We start from the raw sequence: 14,381 nt of genomic DNA on the forward strand, positions 1-14,381 counted from the left end.
TAAAAAAATGGATATAAAGGAACTGGAATACTGGATGCACATTTAAATGCCCTCTTCTCAGTTGAAGTGGAGACATCATCAATGATTACACATGCATGCAAGTCTTTCATGGTGGGCATCAAACCACCTACTTATCTAGTTACACACCGTACAGAATAATATACTAGTTGCATGCACCACAGGAGAAGTCTGACTCTTAAGGGGAGACAGTGCACTTTTGTCAGGATGACCTCATTAGAGTCTTTCATACAGGATGTTTCTGCAAAGACTGCAATAAGTGAACTGTGATAACAGTTAAATGTATTTTTCTCTTGAGCGGTAGATACAACACCAAGTGTTTTACACACACACACACACACACACACACACACACACACACACACACACACACACACACACACACACACACACACACGCACACACACACACACACACACACACACACGCACACAGAGACACAGAAACATACACATACACAGACACACACACCTCTTCCAGGTTGGGCATCAAACCTCTGACCTATCTTGGAGCCTGCTGAGTCTTGTCTGCAAGGCCATGGAGCACATCATCATGGAATTCATAAACAAAGACATTGGGAACCTACAAACCCTTGACCCCACCCAGTTTGGGTCTGTATAGGGAAGGTCTTATCTCCTAAATCTAGAATACAATGCAATAGTTGTAAGTAACAGTGGATAAGTTTATCTGTTAAGGAGAGAGAGTGCACTTTTGTCAGGATGACCTCATCAGTGAGTCCCATACAAAATAAATGTTTCTGTAAAAATTGGGATTAGTGAGCTGTGAAAATAGTTAAATGTATTCTCCAGAAAAGTAGATACAGCTCCCAGTGTTACACATAGTCACACACAAAGTCTTCCATGTTGGGCTTTAAATCCCCACCTATCTAGGTAATAGTATCTAGAGAGCACTGTATTAGTCTCATGAACCATAGAAGAAAGCAATACCTCTGTGAAACTGAACATTGGAATATTTATAAAATCCACTTGTTTGAGGTTGATGGTACTCCGCATCAAAGGTTGTGCAACATGTGCATATGTGTGCACGGAAAATGTAACATCAGCATGATTGTCACATGTAATGACATACTTTTATAATGAAATGTAGATATTGTCCTTAATGTACATTGTGTTACTGTAAGGGACACAGACATGTTCCACATAATGAGGCGACATACACATTGACTGTTGCAGAAATGTAGATTACCAGTCAAACATTCCTGTGACTTCATGTCGGGGTGATTGAACTCATGTATTACTCATACTTCCACTATGGGCATTGGCAGGACAAACATACAAGTCATACATAGGACAGTGCACTGCAGAATGACAGTGATGGAATCTGTGAGAACAGGTTAATCAAGTTGGCAACACAGTCCAAGCATATACTTTAAACAAATGAATTAAGTCAACATCATTCTGAAATCAAGATCACCTGTTGACAAAAGTAATACAGACATACACATTTTGTGCAACAGAAAACTGTAATTCTTTAATTTTATTATTTTATTGTAATCTTTGAGTGCAGTGCTGCTAAGCTGATTTGCGCTGCTGCTGGCAGTGTTAGCACATGCATAATCATATCTCGTGTTGAACTTACAGTGGGAGTTAGCAGTAGTCTGTGTTGCTCTGTGCTGACCTCAGCACAAACATCTGTACAAGACTGGCTTCACAATAGGTGTCAGACATATGAATATATCAGTAGGTCAATGATGTGTTAACTAATGCTGTAGCCAACATTTGCATGCAAAAGAATCAGACAGCACATTCTAAAATATATTTTCCACCATATGGATTTGAACATTTGCAGCATGCAAAACAAATTTCATGAGTATTATCTGAGCATACTATGTAGAAAGTCATAATTGTGATATAGGTTCATTGGAGATTACTAAGATAATGGCTCAAGAGTATTTAGAAAGCCTAGACAATATAGGATCTTAGGATCATAGGAAGTTACTAGGCTACTGCTAGCCTAGTAACTTACAAATCTAACCAAGTTCTGCCCTTGTTTCCATGACAAGCACCTATTGCCCCCATCCAAAAGAGATACAGGTAGAACCCTCTGGGTGAATTTATGGTTACCCATCCAATCATCCAGATTGTGCTTGAAGACAGCTGAAGAGGTGCTCTGCTTTACATGAATTTGAGTCTGTTCCACAGGTGTGGTAACCTCAGGGAGACAAATTTGGTCCTCCAGCAGGTTCTATTATTGTCACATACCAGGTTATGGTCTTCAGAGTGAGTAACCCATGTGCCATTGCACTTAAAGATATGCAGCATTTCCAATAAAGGAGAGTCAAAGATTGCCTTATAGGCAAGGCAGAGATTGCCTCTGAGTAGTCTGTATGAAACAGAGTAAAGTGACAGTGATTTCAGATCCACATAGGATGGATGCTGAAGACCTTGAATTCTCCTTGTGAGGAACTTTTGCGGTCTCTCCAATTGCTGCTTGGAAAGGTACATACCAAAAGGGGGCATTGTACTCAGTTATTGGCCTGATGAGGGAAGAGTACAGGGAGGTTATAACTTCTTTTTTTCCTGGAGGCAATGCCCTTACTTCTGAGATGAGCAATTTAGATTGCCCTTCTTACCACTGTGGTGACATGGTGATCAAAGACAAGGTTGCTATCAGCCTGTGTGCCCAGGTCTCACCACTGAGTGCAGGCTTAGGGTGTTTCTATTGATGTGGTAATTAGATCAAACATTTCTCTTACTGAAAGGGATGATAATACAGTTTTTGCATTGAGTTTCAGGCCATGACTTTGGCACCAACTGTTTTTTTTTTGTGTAAGACCCTCTTGTAGGATGTTGACATCATTTGGGGATTCTGTGACTGCTGCCCATTTGCAGTTGTCAGCAAACTTTGTCACCCACAGACCTTTAGATTTTTTTGTACTTCAGAGAAATATATTCCAAACTTTAGAGGTCCCAGGACTGATTTCTGTTGAACACCACTGGTTACGGGTCTGCTGTTGGAGGTAGAGTCCCCTATTTTGACTATATGGGTTCTATCTGTGTCAGTTAAGAACCACCTAATGATATAAAGGTTGATACCTTGCTGAGTGAGTTTGTCAATAATGCCTGAGTGGGGAAATAGTATCAACAGCCTTGGCCAAGTCCAGGTAGGCTGTTTTCTCAGTTTTTCCTCATCCAGGGCTCTGGTGACTGTATTGAAGAAGTCCATCAGGTTTAACAGGCATGATCACCCTTTGACAAATGCAAACTGAGTATGGTTAAGTGTTTGGAGATTACCTATATCTTTTTTGATAAGATCCATGATAATTCGCTCCATGGCCTTGCAGATAAGGCTAGTTAGGCTATTAGGTCAATAGTTCCAAGGGTCAGTAGAAGTACCACCTTTGTGCAAGGAGATAATGGTGGCCATTTGCCATTCAGCTGGAAAGAGGCCGGTGCTTAGAGTATTATTGAAAAGAGTATCCAATGGTGTTGCTAGCTCTTGTTGGAGCCCATGTAGGATGCAGCCTGGGATGTTAACAGGTCCCCTAGAGACTGTGTTTTTGGCCTTAGAGAGGGCATATACAACCTGCTCTCTGGAGATACAAGGTTGGGCACAGGGGAGTGAAGTTTTCACACAATTTGTTGGCTAACAGGTTTGCTATGTACACAGGTTCAGTGTGTGTGGTATCATTAACTACCAGTTCAGCACAAATCTGGGTCTTACCTTTTAGGCTATGGATGTAACTAAAGAATGCCTTATGGTTGTCCTTAGTTGAGGACACTAATTTGGATTCATAGTTTGCTTTGGAAGACTTCACAAGAAGTTGTATGTGCTTGTTTAAGCTGAGGAGAGAGTATTTCCAGCTTAGGACATGCTCCCTCATACTTTTGGACAACAATTTCTTCCTCTTATTGTAAAGCCTGTTAATGGCAGTTGTCCACCAGGCAGGTTTACCCTTCCCTGAAGAGCTTGTTCTGGTCCTATTAGGTATGGCCACATCAATGCAGTTATACAGGTGTTTGTACAAAGCATTGATGTAGGACTCAACATAGTTTCCAGCTCCTTCTGAGAGGATAGGTGCAATAAAGCTATTTATACCATCCCTTAGAAGGATATAATCTGCTTTGGAGAACTTTTTTAGTTTAGTAGTAGTTTATTAGTGGGGGTCAGGTGTTATAGTTACTTTGAATGAGCTGATTTGTGATCAGATCTGACAAGGGAAGACCTCACAGTGGGGGTGCTACAGCAGTCCCCCATATTGGTAAGCACCAGATCCAGGATGTTGGTGCCTCTAGTTGGGGTGTCCACTGGCTGGTCCAGTGTGTTGGAGTTAATGAACTCGAGGAACCTTTAGGCAAGCGAGTTTGAGCTAGAGTAGTTTACCCAATGGATGGATAATTAAAATCACACAGAACTATGGTGTTTGGATGTATCCTGATGGATTCTAGTAGATTCAAGTAGACAGAGGGGTTGTTCTGATTCATGGGAGGGGTCCTGTAGCCAGCAATGACTTGAATAGGTATCCTACCAATAGTTAGTTCCATCTGAAGTGTCTCTAGGAAATCATACTGTTTAACCAATCTGGAGGTGCATTTATCTTTAATGAATATTGATACACAGCCTCCTTTAGTTTTCACACCTTCCATTCATGGTCTGAACGTGTGGTAGGAGTGTAACCTGGTACCTGACTGGAGTGCTCTCCACAGCCTTAAACTAGGTCTCTGTGACTGCACAGATGTCAGTGTCTTCCAAGGTGAGGACTGCTTCCAGTGAATGCAGTTTCATGATAAAACTAGCATTTAGCAGCATACCCTTGAGGTTGTTTTTTGATGAAATATTTAGGTCAGGAATTTTGTCCTTGTGACATTACCTAAAAAGGCACTATGAGGGTGGCAAGAACCTTTGCCAGTAGCTAAAACCCCAGGAGTGACAGATGGAGACCATCACTGGCAAAGCATTAATACCTATTGATCATGTCATCCCAAGCTGACAGAAACTGGATCCCCTTAGAATGACACCAGAAACTAACCCGGTTATTGAAGTCAATGATTTTCTGTTTATATTGTGGTATCATCCCAGCCAAGGGTAATATGCTGCTCAAGTCTAGGGACATTCCTGTCTGTGACACATAATCAGAGAGCTCAATCATGTTTCTCTTTATGTAGTCCAGGGTGGTACATCTCAAGTCATTCACACCAACATGTACTATGACCAAATCATAATGGTACTTGTTGAGAGACTTGAGTGCCTGCATGATCTGATGAATACTGGCACCAGTAAGACAACTGACCATGACTTTCTCCTTGTTCAGCCTGATGAGGGGGATGTCTTTGCATCTCACCATAGAGTATCCTATGACTAGGATATTTGGAGTGAATGTGTGTTGCCTTATGGGCTTTGATGGTGAGACACTTGTGCTTGTGTCATTATGTGTATTGTGTATTTTGGGTGTTATGGTTGGTTTAGTATGTATGTATGTATTTGTTTTGGGGGTCTCTAGTGTTTAGGTAGATTTTAAGTATCACCACATATGTTGGTCTATGTGTATGCTGTGTGTCATGAGTAGGACTTGTGGTAGGTGGGTAGACAACCCGTTCTGTATTGATATCTATTGCATGAGAGAGCTGTGATTCCAGATTCGTAATGTAGCTGCACCTCTCACAAAGGGTACAGGAATGATTTAGAAGTAGGGGGTTGTCAGTGTACATGACACAGTTGCTCTACTGCCTCAGTAGACTGATGTCAACCAGGCTGGTAGGAGAAAAGGAAGGAAACTGACAGTTCATGGCCCCAGGAATAATCTTGGTCTGACTATAACAGTTGAAGAGGGAATACAGCAGGGGAAGGTATTAGTAGGTTAAGTCATGAAGAGCTCTGGTTTAGGTAATATTTGTGAGTCAAGAGAGCAGATGTCTGTAACCATCAATCCCTCTGCACAGTGCTGTGCAATGCTTCACAATGTGCAAACAGGTTCAAACACTTGCAAACCAGTTCAAACACAGGCTTTTTAAAGCAGAAAAAAAGGGAAACAGGCAACGTTCAAATTATCCAATCAAAATGCAATAAACAGAGCCCTGCAACAGTAACTCTAGCTAGATCAGTCCAGACTGTACATTCCTGCCACAAGGGTACAGGGGGGGCCTCTCCAGACAAAAGGTTAACAGTTTTACAAGATCCAAAGTTCACAAACAGTATTAGATTCAACAAAAACCTGAACCTAGCCTATGCTAGTGTTATTCAAGTGCAGCAATCAAAATGAAAAAAAACACATATGAACAGTAATTTCAGTTGTAATAGGGATTTGGTAGATAACCACCTAGCACTTGATGCCTCAAAAACTAAACGTATGATATTTAGCCCTTCTAAAACAACCACCATAGATAAAAACTCATTCTCCATCACTAGCCAGAACAATACATCTCTTGAATTAGTACCTGAGGCTAAACTATTAGGTGTCCTCATTGATGACCAGCTTAAGTTCAACACCCACCTACAAATAAATATAAATAAACACACCAGAAACTTACTATGCTCTACAGCCACAATCTCTACCTTACTCCCTCTACCAAGCACATTCTTTCTACCACATACCTCATCGCCTCTCTCCTATATGGTGCCCCTCTCCTCACTAACCTACAATCCTCTCTTAAGACAAAACTCTCTTCCTGTTATAATAAATTGACAAATTTGCCTCAAGCCTCAAATCTTCTGCCCACCACTGCATCACCCTCCACAAACTAAACTGGTTAGAGCTGTCCAATAATCTCACCTACATTAAACTCATTCAAGCTCACAAACTCATCTTCAGTCCCTCCCTCTGTCCCTCCCTTACCTCTACCTTTAAAATGCACCTTCCTGAAAGGCTCTTAAGATCCAGCAACCAGAATCTGATTGAACTGTACAAACCTACCTGTCCTCCAGGAAAAATCTCTTGTCCTTTGCCTTAGCATGCCAGTGGAACTCCCTACCACCATTCATCCGCACCACCGCTATCCACTCTACCTTCGAACTTGTCTATATCACACTATCAAATGATGAAAATAGCGAACGGCTACAATATCGAAAATGTCGTTCATCAAAATCACACCCCCGTTAATTATATATACCAACTCCGAGATCGCACTACAGTGAGGAAAGGGCAAATATTTCAATCCCCACTGTACCGCTACCCCACAAAACACATTTCAATGAATGGCATTTTCGGTATTGTAGCTGTTCGCTATTTTCATGATTCAACGGCATGATATAGACCCCCCCTTCAAACCCTTACTTCACTGACACCTAATATCTCTTTGGGAATGCTCCTGCACACACCCTGCATAACTTTCTCTCCCAACTCTTTCCCTCTCTGCTCTTCTCTTCCCTCCCTTTCTCCTATTCCACCTCATACTCAGCCATCCACCTCCCCCCTCTTTCTTCTCTCTTCTTCTCCTAACTCTTCTCCCTCTGTTCATTTCTCCCCTATCTCTCATCTCTACTAACACCATCAGGCATGCCAGATACTTTGTGCCCTGCTGTTATATTTCTACAGGAGGAACAAATATATTTGTAAATATTTACTTATGTTTTATAACCTGTATTTGTTGATTTTTATAAATTGTATCTTTAAATGCTATGTTCTTATCTGTAGTTCTGTTTTACTATGTAAACTACAACTTTGATCATGAGTATTGTCTTTGTGGAGCTTTTCTCCACAGGATTTCATTAAAAACAGGTTCCTCTTGGCCCAATGGACCATCCTCGTAAACCAACTACAAATAAATAAATAAATAAAATTTACCCAGTGCTATATCTTTCAGCCTCTTAATGCAAGAAATCTGTACAAAGCCTAACAGAATGGGGGGACAAAGCCCCCAAAATAGGGACAGATTTTAAATATTTATCTTATAAACTTAGAAAGTTGCTAGAATAAGAGGGTTTGTCTTAGCATCATGCCTCTCAAACTCTTAGTGCAGAAAATCTGGGAAAACCTGACAAAATGGGGGGACAAAGACCCCAAAATAGGGACAGATTTTAAGTGTTGCACTTATAAACTTAGAAATTTGCTAGAGCAGCAGGGTTTGTGTTAACATACATTTTCTGAAGGATTTGAAGTCTTACAATCAAATGTATGTCATTATTTAATGACTTCAATCCTCAGATCATCCCAGTGATTTGCAAGAAAAACACAAATTTTATGAGGAACAGACCAAATATCTGAGGAACAAATTGGGACATTCTGCAAAAATCTGGACAGTTGAGAGGTATGCTTAGCATGCATTTTTCCTAAGGATATGAAGTCTAAAACACACTTGTATATCATTATTTAGTGACTTCAATCCTCAGATCATCCCAAGATTTGCCATAAAATCACACATTTTATGTGAAACAGACCAAAAATATGAGGCAAAACTCTGGACATTCTGTGAAAACCTGGACAGTTGACAGGTATGTATATAATCCTTAGTGGTAGGAGGATGGCAGGGGGTTGTGCCTATGCCTTGAGTATTTTACAGATTGCCCCTGTCTATAAAGGATATAAACTCCATCCCAGGTGTGAATTTATGATTCCAATACATCAATATAGGTGTCAAACATAGCCAACAAACAGAGGTGAGAATCAAACCTTGTACCTTCTATTGGTGAGGTAAGGACCTTAACCATTATGCCAACCCCTCCCTATAGTTATAAAGTTACTATTCGACTACAGATTCAGCAAATGTGAATGTATGTATTCATCTTCATTACCCTGTTGACCGCTGTAATCTGTATGTCCAACTCTTCATCTTGTTGAAAATTACAAAAACTGACTAAACATATCTTATCACATTGGTGCAGTGAGACAGAATAATGCAGATGAAGGAAATCAAATCCTAAGATATCACCATAAGCTGTGTACTTCCATTTAGCCTTTGTCTCATTTGTTGTCCAGTGCCAGACACTGCAGAGGAGGTAGAATAATGAGACAGAAGAAAAAGGATACATCATCAAAGTGACATGGAAGCAGGGACAAAGTAGATTATCAATAAAGAATGGTAATGGTGGGTCACAAAAATATGTAGCCACCACATACACATAAGTTAGTGTCCCAAAAACACTCAGTAACACTTAGCTAATGGCTGGATTAGAACTTTGCAATTATTCAAAAAAATTTCTACACCTGTGAGCATTAGCTCATCATGCAACAAAAAGATTACTACTTTCCAGCATTAAGATAATACTACTGAAGCACACTGGGGAAATGAAGAGAGGGGAGAAAGCTAACTGTAAGTAAAGAAACCATTTTATTTTCTTAATAGTACTGCATTTGTGGTGTATGGTTTTCTTTGCACACTATTTTTAAGTGTAATGGGGATTGTAAACAGGTGCTGTTGTTTTTCTTTTTCTCCCCTCTTCTTTTTTTCTTCTTGTACAGTTTTGAGAGATGTAGGCAATGCATCGTAAAAAAGCCTGATTAAAAAGGCATGATAAAGTTAAAATTAATGTGCTTTTTTTTCATTTTTGCTTGGGGAAATGACTGTATTAAGGACCTTAGATTCATTAGTTTTAAAAGAGAGCAAGTAACTGAAACAGAAAATGAATATTATGAGGCTTTTTTCTAGCAAATGCATGTATACTTAGTAGCAGTTCTGCAGTTGGTCTTCATGTTTTCGTGGAAACAATCTGGTAAAGAGAAATTAGCTGCCTGGTTCTCATGTCTCCTTGGAGACAATCTGATAAAGAGAAATTTGAGACAGTCTGGTGGAAGGGGATTGGCTGTGAGAAAAGAAAAAAAAAAAAAAGAGAAATTTGCCAGGGCATAATGTTCTCAGAAAACAATCAGGGGTTTTCCTGGAGGGTTTTAAAGATAAGATCAAACTAATTAGACTTGAAATAAAGTTTTCTCATTTTTTTGCAATGCAATGGGGATACTGATATAAACAGGTGCTTTTTTCTTCCTTTTCTCCCTTCTTCTCTCTTTGTTCAGTTTTAAGAAATGTAAGCACTGCAGTATAAAAAGGATCGGGGAGAGGAAAGGTCTGGTTAAGAGAGGATGACAAAAGAAAAATCAGTGTGTTTTGTCCCATGCTTGCATAGGGAAATGACTGTGTTGAGACCATAGGCATTATACAGTAATAAGTTTATTAGAAATCATGTAAATGAAAAAAAAAATATTGAATATTATATGGCTTTTTTTCTTATAAACAAGGTTCCCTTAGCAGTTTTGTATCTGGTTAGCATGTCACTAGAAGACAATTTGATAAAGAGAAATGGCTTGGAGAATGTGTTTACTAAATGCATTCAAGTGTTTTCTCAGCTGGGAGAGCTACAAGACAGACAAAATCAAATAGCACTTACTAATAACACAGGCTGTACCATGTGTCTCAGAATGACTAAACTTTCTTTTTGGTAAACTCTAGCCTGTCTGTGTGGCTTCAACTTAGAACCTTTGTTGTTATTAGGAATAAAAACTTCAATATTTGAAGATGTACATAGTTTTGTGTGTTATTATTAAGTTAATAGGCTTTATGGGGGGGAGTTGTTTGTTCTGTTTGAGGGATTTAAAAAGAAAGTTATGTAAGATGTGGGATAGGTTCAAATAGATATGACAAGAAACAACTGTATAAAAGACCAACCTGCAGAACAGTATATGCATGTAACATAAAAGTTGGAACTAGATATTTAACAAAAAAGCAGTTATACATGAAAGGTGGTAATAATAACTATATAAGAAAATTATGCTTTCTGTAATGTCTTTTAATCTGAATGGTCTTATGGATAAATATAAAAAAGAAAGAGTAATAAACTATATTAAAAATGTAGAGTGCAAATAGCTATGCTACAGGAGACACATCTGAAAAGAACTGAACATATGAATTTGATAAAGGAAGATTTTTCAGGATGGTTATTCAATGGAATATCTGGGGCAAATGAAAAGAGGAGTACTTATATTAATTGCAAGAGGAGCTCCAACAGTGATAGAAGAGGGAAAAGGGATAATAATGGAAGATATATAGTACTAAGGAGCTACTGGCAAGGGAGGATGATTACACTGGCATGCATTTACATTCCACCTAAAACTGCTATAATGGAGCTTAAGAAAATTCTGGGAAAAATAATCAGCTTTCAACAAGGAATATTACTTATAGGTGGATACTGGAATTTGGTTTGCAACAGTGAATATGTGTTTTTGGGGCCTAGAAGGGAAAATATAACAAAAAAGGGTAGATTTTTGAAGAATTTGTGAAAATGTTTGGCATGGAAGATGTGAATTCAGTACTAGGAGTTTGGAGTGAATTTGCATATTATTCTCCAAAATACAAAAACTGGGCTAGGCTAGATTGAATTTATATCTCATAGGAACATGCATTTAATTGAAGGTCTTGAAATGCACACAATAACTATTTCAGATCATGCACCAATAATAACTAAAATAAAAATTCAAGGTAATGAAATAAAAATAAGACACTGGCACTTTCCCACCTATCGGCTGAAAAGGCAGAAATTTAATGAATGGGTTTTGGAATTAATTCAGGTGCTACTAGAGAAGATAGAAATTTATTCTGAAAACATAGCTAGGGAGTGGGATAAAGTTAAAGTGAAGTTTAAAACTAGGGTGGAAACAAAGGAAAGGGAGATATGGCTAAGAACTAACAAGAATTACTTAGGGGGACTGGCAAATGTTAAAAGTATTGCAAAATAGGGGGAAATCTCTCAGAACAAGAAAAGGAGCAAGTGCAGAATGTTAAACAGAAAATAAGGGAGTATTACGTTGATAATATGCACGAGTATAGAAGGATTGCTGTTAAGCAACCATTTTTTTTATTTTTTTTTTATAATAATTCTAGAGCACAAAAACGTTTAACACAATGACTCAGGTAACAGAAAATAGAAAGGACTGTCACCAAGCTTAGGGAACCTATGACAAGGAAGATAACAAGAGACCCTGTAGAAGTATTAGAAATATTTCAAAAATTTTATGAAAGTGTGTATAAAGCAGAAAAATATGAAAATCAAGAAAAGGTACAAATGGAAATGTTTATGGAAGAATTAAATATGCCAAGGTTAGAAGTAGATGAGGCTCAATTAATTACAGTTAGGATAGGCGGAGATGAGATAAAAATGGCTATGTATAACCAATCTAAAGGAAAGTCCACAGGAATACATTGTATTCCTGTGGAAGTTTGGAAGCTAGGAGGGAAAAAAAACTGATAAAGATTTGGAAGGTTTTGTTTAACAATATTTTAAGAGGAGGAGAGGTTCCAGCATCCTGGAAGAAGGCTGTGGTAATGGTAATACATAAACAGGGTAAAGATCCATCAGATGCAGCTTTATACAGGCCCATTTCAATACTAAACCATGATTATAAAGTGTTTATGTCAATAATGGCTAAAAGAATGGCAAAAATGATACCACAATTGATAGATATGGATCAGTGTGGTTTTGTGGAGGGGAGGCAAACATTTGACAATATTAACAGAGCATGGATGATCCAGAGGGAATGTAAGAAAATACCACTGTTATTGGTGGGACTTGATGCAGAGAAAGCATTTAAGAAAGTAGACTGGGACTTTATGAGCAGGGCATTGGAAGCATTTGCTTTCCCTGATAGAATTGTAAGATTGATTAGGAGTATATATGAGGGATCAGAGGTGAAAATTAAAGTAGGTGGGGTCCTCTCTGATAACTTCTGCTTGAGTAGAGGAACCAGACAGGGGTGTCCACTTTCCCTTTGTTTGCATTATATTTAGAACCATTGGCAAAGAAAATAAGGTAATCAGAAATTCAAGGTTATAATTGGTATGGTAGTCAGGAAAAGCTGGCTCTATTTGCAGATGATATTATTTTATACACGACAAAAACAGAAAGGGACATTACAGTGTTGTGGAACATTTTAAGATAGCTTCAAATCTTCTTGGCATACAAAATTAATGAAGTTAAAACAAAAGCAATAGTGGTAAATTGTGTACCCACATGCAAATTGGTCCAACAATATCCATATTTATAGGGATGTGATAAAATGAAGTATTTAGGAGTATGGATTAGAAATGACTCTGTTGTGGCAGATAAGGATATGTGGAAAGAGACTAAATATACAAAAATACAAAATTGAGAAAATGGAAGCGTTGTTATATGGATATGGATACTAAGATACAAGCAATTAAAATATTTTAGTCCCCTTAATCTTATACACAGGTCAGGCATATATTTATCAACCAGAGGAGAAGCTGTGGATAGCAATTAAGAAAGGGTTGAAGGATTTTATCTGGGAAGAGAAGACAGCAAGGGTCAAGTGGGATAAGCTGATTCTTCCAATAAAACAAGGTGGACTAGGATTATCCAATTTGAGAGGGTAGTTTAGAGCAACACAGTTAAGACTCTTATACATAGCACAAGCAGAAAACTAATTCAAAGTGGAAAGGAATGATGATGATACGGGGGAAGCTTGAGAAATAAGGAGAAATTGAGATTTTGGATGCAGACTCTTAAGGAGAACAACAAAAATCATACAGAGTATTATATTCATAAAATACCAGAACGTATTCTAAGAACTAAACCAGCACGAGACTGGAGAAAAGAGATTCTGCCGATAGGGATGACTGTGGTTAGGGATACAGATAATAGGCAAGAGGGGGCTGGAATGTATTGGAGAAAACTGGCAAAGAAACCAAATAATTATTGAGAGCAAATAACTAGAAAGGGAAAGTTAGTAGAATGGGAAGAGGCCAAGAATTTTTTGGACTGCAGGTTAAAGATTGCCTTCCCTATCAAGGACTGATATCAGAGTATAGGCAAAGAGAAAGAAACAGGGGGGGTTCTAAATGACTGGCACTGATAGAGTTTTAATAGATTCTAAACAAGGGCTGCTGTTTAAAAAGGAATAATTAGAATATATAACATATTGCATGACAATTATAAGAATCAATCAAAAGAGCTTAGAAAGGATTGGGAAGAGAGATTGGATAAACAATTCACAAAGAGACAATGGGGGATATACGTATATCTCCAAAGTATGCAACAAAGTCTAGAAGATTTTGGATCTTTGCCTGGAAGTGTTTACATAGGTATTTTATATAAGTAGACTTCAAATAATTTTTCCTCAGGTGAATAGCAAATGTTGGAGGTGCAATGGGCAAGAAAGAGGTGGCTCTGAACATATTTTTGGGAGTGTAATGAGCTGGCCAACTTCAAGGATTCCCTGCAAACCGCTCTGTCAGAGATGCAGGGTGAGCGGATTGGATTGACTGGGGAGATGATTTTTTTGCGCTATGATACAGAATCAGAATTGCCTAGACATAGTAAAGTCTTGCTGAGTCTAATTTTGGTGGCTACTAAAAAACAATTACTAGACAATGGAAATCAAAGTCTAGACCAACTTTACTAAAAGTAGTGAATGCAGTAACAGAGATAAAACAACTGGAATTGAGATATTTAGAAAATGG

Source organism: Protopterus annectens, chromosome 3.part1 (genome assembly GCF_019279795.1).
Source record: "Protopterus annectens isolate FY-2018-M chromosome 3.part1, PAN1.0, whole genome shotgun sequence".
NCBI classification, from domain to species: Eukaryota; Metazoa; Chordata; order Ceratodontiformes; family Protopteridae; genus Protopterus; species Protopterus annectens.